General features: G+C 54.0%; 1 long non-coding RNA gene across 1 annotated transcript; it reads right to left on the bottom strand.

The window, feature by feature from the left end:
• Positions 1–858: 858 nt before the first annotated feature.
• On the bottom strand, positions 859–2,668 carry LOC141917373 (uncharacterized). The gene is made up of 2 exons (XR_012621275.1): positions 2,216–2,668; positions 859–1,036 (listed from the first exon to the last, which is right to left on the bottom strand). It is a non-coding gene; the product is annotated as an uncharacterized LOC141917373 (long non-coding RNA).
• Between the last annotated feature and the right edge of the window lie 4,163 nt (positions 2,669–6,831).

The raw sequence follows: 6,831 nt of genomic DNA, 5'->3' as shown, positions 1-6,831 counted from the left end.
CGCGGACTCTTCTTCTTTTTCTTCACGGCGGGGCGCTCACGCGTCTTACGAGCCGCCCTCCCGCGCTGCGCGGCTCCTTCTAATCGCTCCTTCCCGACGGGGCCGATCCGGAACGACCCGGCGACGCCGCTGCCGGTCACTCGCTGCAACAACCCTTTTTCCAGCATCGCAGCGATCGCCGCTTTCAACCTCCCCTTATTCCGTGCCACATCGTAGCCCTCAGCGCCGATCGCTTTTTTGATAAAAATCAGCGACGCGCCTTTGCGGCCGGTGGACAAACTGACGGCGTGGAGGATGCGGTCGGACAACGACCGCCGCCCGCGGAGCTGCGCTGCTGCGGTTTTAGGACGGGATCGTTGCGGTGTTAGTCCGTAGCGACCCATAACCGCGACCGCCGGGATTCGGGGAGGCGCCGCTTCGCTTCGCTTCTCCACGCTCCGGCGCCGCCGCCCGACTGCGAACAGCGCCCCCCGGCGGCCCCTTATATACCCCCACGCCGGACGGAAACGAGGCTGCGTCTCGCGCGCACCGCCCCCCCCGCGCGCCGCACGCGCCCCCCGCGCGGCGCACGCGCCCCCCGCGCGCCTCTGCGCTCCCGCCGCCAAAAACCGCTTTTCCCCCCCAAAAAACCCCCCCCCACAACGCCGCACCCCACTTCCCCAAGGGGTTAAACCCCCCTCCCGCCCACCCCAACCTCCGCGGCAACCCCGCGGCCAGGGCTCCGGAGTAAACCGCGTTAAAAAAAAAAAAACCCTCCTAAAACGCTAAAAATCGGTTCAAAAAGTCAAGCAGGCGCCACGCGCCCCACGGCGCTGCAGCTCCGGGACGTCTTTATAACTAAAAAATAAAACTTAGAGAGCGCATCAACAATAATTTAATTTTATATTGTGGCATAGAAGTAGAAAAAAGCGGAGAAAAAGTAGGATTTCTGGAAAAATATTTCTATCTAGCACAGCCCCCGGCTTTTCTTTCTGCTGCCGAAGCGTCTCGCAGGGTGAGATCCCGCGGAGAAAGGGCCAAGAAGTGCCTGAAACAACTAAAAATTAATTAAATATTAAGTTTGTCTCCTGTTTGATAAAAGCCCTGTTCCGGCCGTTTTCCTACAAAATACCTTAAAAAAAAAAAAAAGGAAAAAAAGGGTTTTGTGCGGATTTTTTTTCCTTTTTTCTGCCCAAAAGCTCTGACTAGAGATGAAAGTTTGAGGCCGATTTTGGGTCGGTTCCTCCCGTTTTCCGTTGCATCGCGCGTGGCTCCATCGCACCCTCGAGGCCCCCACGCGCCTGCGAGGAGCTGGGAAGCGGATCACAACCGCCTCCTCCTATTGGCTGCCTGGCGCGAGGAGGCTTCCTATTGGCTGTCGGAAATCAACCAATGAGAGTGAACCTTTCCGATCCGCTCTCCCGCGGCCAAGGCGGGTTCCGCGCCGCGCCCCCCCCCCCCCCCCCCCCGCATAAGCGCGAATTTGGGTCCATTAACGGGGTTTTCGCGGAAATAACAAATTCCCGGCGGGTTTTGGCATCGCTTTTGGCTATTTTTGCCCTCGTTGCAAGCTCCCCCCGCCGCGTTTGGCAGCGCCTCTGATTTCCCCTGAGGAAGGGGCTGGGGTTTTCCGGCGGAAAAGCCAAAGCTGATTAATTTGGGGCTCAGCAACCCGCAGTTTTTACAGCTCTGTTTGGGAATATTCAACTTATTTTACTGTTTTATCAGCCTTATTCATAACTATAACAATTCCTGATTAGTTGGTGGTTTTTTAAATTATTTTTATGGAGGCTACATCCTATAAAAGTGAAGCTTCCAGCCTAAAGACCCTCCTTCGGTTTGAATCCCCGAATTAATTTTATTACACAACTCCCAGCCTAAAGATCCTCGTTCGGTTTAGATCCCTGAATTAATTTTTATTCCACAGCTGCATTAACATTATTCCCTCCTGGAATGGGCTGCTCTAACACCGCCTCCACTCACCCACCCATCCTGCGCCTGCTCGTTTTTACTTTTTCCTCTCCGCTTCTTGTCTTTCACATCTGATTTGGGTGCTGAGGTTTAGCGGTGGGGTTTTATTTCACTTTAAACCCCTCCCCGCCCCGCTGGGTTTATTGGCAACACGGCTAATAGCCACCGGACCCGTTGCATTCCTTCGTTAATCCCTGCTTTTTACAGGCACCCTCCGGCCGCAGTTTGCTTCCCCAAAACGCAGCCAGAATGGTAAAAAACTCACCCTGTGAATAAATCCCCTCTCCCAAACCCGCAGCAATCGCCGCCCGCGTTCTCTGTCGTCCTTAAATCCTTGCTGGCCTTGTCCTTGGGGGTTGTTTTATCGCCGGGCAGCGGAAACATCGGATAAACTCCGCGTTGCTTTGCTCCGGGTGCCAACACCAACCTCCTGCCCCGCCACCGCTTCCAGGAAAACCATCGCCCGGCCCCTTCGTGTGGGCGTTTCTCCGAGTGCTCATAAAAAAAAAAAAATTGTGCCCTGGAAAAGCTGCTTCAATCTCAGCCCCCAACAAGGGGTTTGGGCCGTGGGGCAGCCCCACATGACGGAAATCTTCGCCTTTCCCCCAGCTGCTTTTGCTGGTGAAAGACTCCGGCGGCAGCTCTGGCAGGTCGAGGGGCCAGTTACACCCTGAACCCCCCCAAAACCCCACCCTGAACCCCTCAAAGCCTCCACCACCCCCACAAACCTCCTGCTCAATAAACAGCCCCACCACCCCTCAGCCCCATTTGTTTTTCCTTTTAACGCTTCATTTCGCAAAATTAATCACAATTCACCCTCCCACTCCTTGCCAGGTTTGCAGAGACTCAAAATTCCTTTAAATCCTTTTTTTTTTTTTTTTTTTCCCCCCCTCTTTTCCTCCAGCTCTGCTGGGCAGTTCTCCAGTAAAAATAAGCTTTGAAAACAGAAAAAAAGACAAGGGAATATCTTGCTTCCCAAAGCAGCTTCACAGCGCTCACCCCAAACCCCTTTCCCAAAGCAAAACCCACCCTGAATGTACATTTTTTCACCCATTTAATTATTATTATTTTTTAAAGCGGGGGGGGGGGGGGGGGATTAAAGAAAGAGCAGCACATTGCACGTGGGCCCAGAGCAGGGCAGAATTTTACATGCTGGGGAGAGGGGCTGCGCTGGAGGCATGTTTTATTTCCAATTTAACGCTTTTTGTTGAGTTTTTCTTCCCATCATGCTACAAAACACCCGCATTTCCCCACGAGGAAACATCCTCAGTAGGTGAAAGGAGAAGTTTTTTGCTTCCCTGGCTGTTTGTCAGAAAAACAGGGAGAAACGCCCCCCTAAAAAAAAAAAAAAAATGGTAAGAGCTCAATTTGCGGAAGAAAAAGGGCTTTGCTGCTGGTGGTGGACGCCTTGTAGGAAGGTTTTGCAAGCGGAGAGGTTTCTGCTTCAGGTTTGCAGAGAATTTAGGGGAAATGGGATAAAACCACTTCTTGTGCCTCCCGGGATCGCTCAGGCTGGGGCCTCCCTGTGGTTTTGCAATCGCCGCTGGGATGGGAGCAGGGAGAGAGGCCACGGACGGGATTTCATCCCCCATTTCCCCACCTACGAGAAGGGGAGAAAAAATAAACAAACCAACGTCTTGAGAGAGCAGGAAGTTGTTAGGAGGGTTCAACCACATAATGAAGTGTTGTTATCAGGCAGCGCAGGCAGGACCCGGCAGGTCTCTGCCTCTTACAGCCCCAATCGCTCCACCTCCGCTGCCAGACTCGTCCTCCCGTCCGCAGAGACTCGTGACATCGGCCTGAGGAAGAGGAGAAACCACCAGCGAAGGCAGCAGGGAGGGCGGCTGCTTTCATCTCCGCGGCTCTAATTTTAAATAAGGTCTCTGACAAACCCGCAGATCGTTGCTAAACCCTAATTACAGCCCGGCGTGGTGGTGTAATTAGTCATTTCCCTCCTCGGGTCACGGCAAAGTAGGTCAGAGGTGACGTTGCCCTCGAATCGTTATGGCACAAGGTCCGGCGACGCCGCGTTTCTTCGCGGCGTCCTGCTCCGACAGGCAAGCCCCTGACGCTCTGTTTCTTCTGCTTTTCTTCTGCAAAACTTCATAAAGGTTTCATTTAAAAGCGCACACCCGAAAGCAAAGCGTAAACAACAAAAAAAATTCGCTTTTTCTGCGTAGCTCAGCAGGCCCAGAGCTGCGGGAGGGGGGTGGGCAGGGGGGAAATCAGCTTCTTCTCTCTTGAAGGCACCTCACCAGCCTGACGTCAGCGATTTGGACAACGGCTCGCTTGGCGTGGAGGGCGCAGAGCCCCCATTCCTCGAGCAGAGCCAGCAGATGCACCTCGCAGCCCTCCCGCAGAGCCGCCACGGCAGCGCCGTGCACCCCGAAACCCTTTCGGCCGACGGAGAAACCTCGCACCAGCCCACGGAAAGAGGCCGCGGGGAGCAGCTCAAGACGTTTTTTCCGCGAGACACGGAGCTTTTTCCACAGCGCTGGAGCCCGGCGCGGTGGTGGGCGCGTTTTGGGGGGTTTTGAGGCTGGAGAAGGAGCGTTTTGGGGTTTTTTTTTAAGAGCCGCCGCCGCCATCTGCTTCGCCCGCGCCATCCCGGTGCCCTGTTCCCGCCAACCCCCGCGCCCCGCCTTCTAGAAGCGCCCGGCGCGCTCTGATTGGCTGATTCGCTCTCACCGCGGCGCTCCATTGGCTGCTTCTTCCCTCGCTGCCCGCCTCCACGGAGCGGACCTGAGTGAGGACTGCGCGCCTGGCGAAGCGCGGCGCCTCCGAAGGGGCGGACCTGAGTGAGGACTGCGCGACCGGCAAGCGCGGCACCTGCGAAGGGGCGGACCTGAGTGAGGACTGCGCGCCTGGCGAGGCGAGGTGCCTGCGAAGGGCCGGACCTGAGTGAGGACTGCGGGTCCCCGGTGGGGGCGAGGGCGTTAAACCTCCCTCGCTTCTCCTTGCGGTCCATTTTAAGTGGAAAAAGGCGGATTTTGGGGAAGGCGGGCGGGCGGGCGGGGTTGCAGCTATTCGGGTTATTAATCGGCGAGTGTTTCTAGAAACGGGGCTGGGGAGGCACTTTTTTTTTAATCGTGGGCTCGTTAGACCCAAAAGACACCAATCTGGGCATATTTCACCCCAAAATACAGCTCCAGTGCAAACCGGGGGGGGTGGGGGGGGGGGGTGGGGGGGGGGGGGGGGGGGCTGTCAGTGGTTTTAATCCTCTGGTTTTGGGGAAGTTTGTCCCGTTTGGGTATTTTCCCCAAAGGAGCAGCCAGCGTGCTGGGAAATGGGGGGGTTTCTGCCTCAAAATGGTGCCCGTGGGGAAGAAAACCCCAATTTGGGGAGGAACAGGCGAAAAGTGCTGATAAACCCCCAAATCCCCATTTTTTTGGGGACTGACCGCCCCCCTTTTAAGTGAAAGTAAAAAAGATTCGGTGTTTTCAGCACCAGCAGCGGAAGTGGGAGGAAACACCTCCAAAAATATCCCCGAAACCACCTGGATTTAACCCAAAATAAATCCCTCCCAGTGTCACCAGTCTGCCCAGTTCCACCCCCCCCGCCCCAAACCTTTTCCTCTCCAATAACATTTCATAATTTCATTTCTTCCATTTCATAACTTCCCCTGCTCTGAAAAGCAGCTTTTTCTCCCCAAAACGAAGCTCAGCAGGATGTTTCTCCCCCCCTCCCTAAAAAGCCATGTCTGGAGGTTTATTTCAGCTAAAAAAGGGGCGCTTTTTTTTAACACAAAAGGGGCTTTTTAGCAGCAGAAACGATGCCCTTTCCCCCTGACTCCAAGCCTGGAGCATATGGGGCTGAGGTATAGGGTGTACCTATAGCGAGGGGAGCGTATGGACTGTGCTATAGGGCCTGGATACAGCACCCAGACCCTACAGCCCAATATAGGGACAAGACCACACAGCCCAGACCCTGTAACACAGCGTGTGTATATGTTTAAAGCATATATAGGGTCCAGACTATAAAGCCACCTATAGGGACTGGAGTACAGACCCTTATATAGGTCCTAGACCCCACAGCCCAATACAGGGCCTGGAATGTAGGGCTGACACCGTATAGGAACCAGGGTCTATAGGCCTGTAGAGACCCCTATAGATCTCTATAGACCCCCATAGATCCCTATAGACCCCTACAGATCTGTACAGACCCCTATAGATCCATATAGACCCCTATAGACCCTCATAGATCCATACAGACCCCTAGAAATCTCTACAGATCCCTATAGACCCCCCATAGATACCTACAGATCTCTATAGACCCCCTATAGATTCATATAGACCCCACAGATACCTATAGACCCCCTACAGATCCATGTAGACCCCTACAGATCCCTATAGACCCCCCATAGATCCCCTATAGATCCATATAGACCCTATAGACCCCCATAGATCTCCTATAGATCCATATAGACCCCTATAGACCCCCCACAGATCCCCTGTAGATCCATGTAGACCCCTATAGACCCCCATAGATCATGTAGACCCTATAGACCTCCCACAGATCTCCTATAGATCCATACAGACCCCTACAGATCCCCTATAGATCCATGTAGACCCTATAGACCCCCCATAGATCTCCTATAGATCCCTACAGACCCCTATAGATCCCTATAGACCCCCTATAGATTCATATAGACCCCTATAGATCCCTATAGACCCCCTATAGATTCATATAGACCCCCTATAGATCTCTATAGACCCCCCCATAGATCCCCTATAGATCCATATAGACCTCTATAGACCCCCGTAGATCCCCTATAGATCCCTATAGACCCCCCATAGATCCCCTACAGACCCCTATACATCCCTATAGATCCCTATAGACCCCTATAGATCCCCTATAGACCTCTACAGGCCCCTGGTGTTC

Source organism: Strix aluco, chromosome 37, assembly GCF_031877795.1.
Source record: "Strix aluco isolate bStrAlu1 chromosome 37, bStrAlu1.hap1, whole genome shotgun sequence".
Lineage (NCBI taxonomy): Eukaryota > Metazoa > Chordata > Aves > Strigiformes > Strigidae > Strix > Strix aluco.
Note: the sequence above shows the minus strand (reverse complement) of the source record. Positions and strands in the feature narration are given on the sequence as shown.